Source organism: Pan paniscus, chromosome 11 (genome assembly GCF_029289425.2).
Source record: "Pan paniscus chromosome 11, NHGRI_mPanPan1-v2.0_pri, whole genome shotgun sequence".
Classification (NCBI taxonomy): Eukaryota; Metazoa; Chordata; class Mammalia; order Primates; family Hominidae; genus Pan; species Pan paniscus.
The window spans coordinates 18,104,394-18,107,670 of record NC_073260.2 but is presented as its reverse complement, the minus strand read 5'-3'; the positions used below and the strand labels follow the sequence as shown (position 1 = coordinate 18,107,670).

Sequence of the window (3,277 nt, the reverse complement as noted above, 5' to 3'; positions counted from 1 at the left end):
AGAGCTGTAAGACACAGGAATCTCAATGCATATGTAATAAACAGGAAAAGGAAATTTCTTTTACTCATCTATTTATTGTATAAGAAAGAGCAAGTAGGCAGTCAAAATCATCTGCTAGGCTAGGGGTGATGTCTTATGCCTGTAATCCCAACAGTTTGGGAGGCTGAGGCGGGAGGATCACTTGAGCCCAGGGGTTCAAGACCAGCTTAGGCAACATAGTGAGACCCTGTCTCTACAAAAAGAATTTAAAAATTAACTGCATGTGGGTAGCACATGCCTGTAGTCCCAGCTACTTGGGAGACTGAGGTAGGAGGATTGCTTGAGCCTGGGAGCAGCTGTGCTCACACCACTGTACTCCAGCCTGAGCGACAGAGCAAGACTCTGTCTCGAAAACAAACAAACAAACAAACAAAACCAACCAACCAAGCAACCAAAGAAATGCTGCTCTATTTGCTTAGAGCAGCAGCACAGACCCACAGGCACATCAACAACCCAAAAGAAAATGCTCAAGAAAGAGCATCTTGGCTCTTTTGAAAGGAGTCATCTTTTAGACCTGATCTTGCCCCTTTAATTTAGAGACCAAAGCATTATAACTCAGAGGCTGATACTCTTGAGGAGGTTGAGAGGTAAAGTCCAAGAGACCCAGATAATGAGAACATTATTAGGTAACTAACTGTATCACTGTGTACAATGCAAACATCAATAAGAAAACGTAACCTGCATCCCTGCAGCTACTTTAAGCAAAGCACTGAAGACCCAGGTTTTCTGAATAGGGAATAGTTTGAAGTCTGTTAGCAGTTTAAAGCATTCAACACCGGAACAATATGTTACGTATTCTTTGTTTTTAATTATAGGTTAACATGGTAAACTTCAACACAAAGGTGAGGCTAGGGGAGTGCTAAAGGAATAAAGAAAACAGAACCAGCATTTCACAAGTATATTAAGCAGTGATGAAACAGCAGCCAGTGCTTTGCAGAGTCTCAAGGGTAAAATTTACTTTGGTGCTGTGATGGTTAATACTTAGCGTCAACTTGATTGGATTGAAGGATGCAAAGTATTGTTCCTGGGTGTGTCTGTGAGGTTGTTGCCAAAGGATGTTAACATTTGAGTTGGACTGGGAGGGGAGACCCACCCTCAAGCTGGGTGGGCACAATCTAATCAGCTGCCATGTGGCTGGGATAAAAGCAGGCAGAGGAATGTAGAAGGACTAGACTGGCTTAGTCTTCCAGCCTGCATTTTTCTCCCATTCTGGATGCTTCCTGGCCTTCAACATCAGACTCCAAGTTCTTCAGCTTTGGGACTCTTGGTCCTTCGACCACAGACTAAAAGCTTCACTGTCAGCTTCCTTACTTTTGAGGTTTTGGGACTTGGACTGGCTTCCTTGCTCCTCAGCTTGCAGACAGCTTATTGTGGGACTATACTTTGTGAGCGTGTGAATCAATACTCCTTAATAAATTCCCCTTTATGTAGATATCTATCCTATTAATTCTCTCCCTCTGGAGAGCCTGACCAATACAGGTGCTCTTCAGCATATCTTTGGGGAAGATTAGGAACAGTTGCCAACCAGTATCCAAAGTCTCATAGACAGTGTGATTTTCATGAGGACCCTGAAAAATAAAGTTCCTCTCAAACTTCTGCAGAAATTCCAAGTCAAGAAGATCATCTGAGCTAAGGGCTTCTTCTCCAACTACAGCAATCATGGCTTGTACATCCTTCCCAATAGCTTGCCTACAGCTGGTTACATACATCTGCATGATTCTTCCTGGTCATCCCTTCTCCAATAGCAGACTTCATGAACAGTGATAGTTCAGGCAGCACATTGATAGGTGGGTAAATCTCTCTCTTGTGTAGCTGTCTGTCCACATAGATCTGTCCCAGTCAGTTCAGAGATGGGTGAATGATATCGTTGGCAGGCGTGGTAAAAGTAGGAATTTGAGTAATCGAGCCATTTCTACCTTCTCCTCGACCTGCATGTTCATATAAAGTGGCTAAGTCTGTATAAGTGTAACCTGTGAAGCCTCGTCAACCAGGAATCTCTTCTCTGGCTGTAGAAACCTCTTGAAGTGCTTCAGTAGATGAACTCCTATCTGTTAGGATAACCAATACATGTTTCTCATATTGGTATGCCAGAAATTCGGCTGTGGTTAGAACCGGGTGAGGGATGACAATCTACCCAATAGTTGGGTCATTAGCCAAGTTCAAAAACAGGCAGATGTTGTCCATTGAGCCATTTTCTTCAACACCAGATTTGAAGAACCAGGCAGTTTCCATGTTTACATCCTTAGCAGCAAATACAATTGGAAAATTTTCCTCAGTGTAGTCTACGTCTTTGGATTCATTTAGCAAACCAGTCTGGTGGCAGATTTGAGCTGCAATCTTTGTGTAGTAACCCAGCAGCAGAGAAGATAAAAATTTTCTGCCCCGGCAATACTGTTCATAACAACTATGGCTGAAATGCTGGTCCGAATCATGTCCTCTGGGTAGATTTGACGTTAAGGATTGGTTGGCCATCCCATGATATCAAAGAAATCTTCAGCCAGTACAAGAGGACCTCTGTCAATGGGTTTTTCCCGATCCAACTAATACCCAACAAAGCATATCCTCAGACACTGATGTTTGGAGAATATCCCCAGTCCCTTGAAATACCTGAACCACTGCCTTGGAGCCACCAACTTCTAGAACTTGCCCATGTCTCTGTGCCATCTAGTAATGTCCAGTGGACAATATCAGCGTCTATGGGAAACTTAACGTGATCTAAGATCACTAGTAGACCATGGACTCTTGATACTGTGATGTATGTAAGGCAAGGCTGGGAGAGGTAGTTCCAACTAACTGCCAGCACCTGCTCCTGAGCTCCCACCACCAGCGGGCTTGGGTAGTTTGGGTGTGGCCCATTCATAACCCCACACATCGCCTGCAGCGCCATCATCTTGACATAGCATTTTCCCTGTGTGTCTGCACATTGTCTTCCCTCTGTATTTGTCTGTTTCTGTGTCCAAATTCCCCTTTTTAAGTGACATCAGTCACATTATATTACTATTAGGGCCTAGCCTGATTACCTCATTTTAACTTGATTATTTCTGTAAAGACCCTATTTCCAATTAAGGTTGCATTCAGACATCCTAGAGGTCAGGACTTCAGCACTGTTTTGTGTAGGGGTTGGGGATTCAACTCATAACAATTCAACTCATAACAAAGTCTGCTGTCTGCAATCAGCTCTTGGGTGCTGATATCTGTATGCTCTGTAACAGAAGCAAACCTAAGCAAAGAAAGAGAA

At 43.4% G+C, this 3,277-nt stretch overlaps 1 pseudogene; it reads right to left on the bottom strand.

Annotated features, from left to right (window-relative positions):
• Positions 1-1,415: 1,415 nt before the first annotated feature.
• Positions 1,416-2,926, bottom strand: LOC100990949 (V-type proton ATPase subunit B, brain isoform-like; annotated as a pseudogene).
• Between the last annotated feature and the right edge of the window lie 351 nt (positions 2,927-3,277).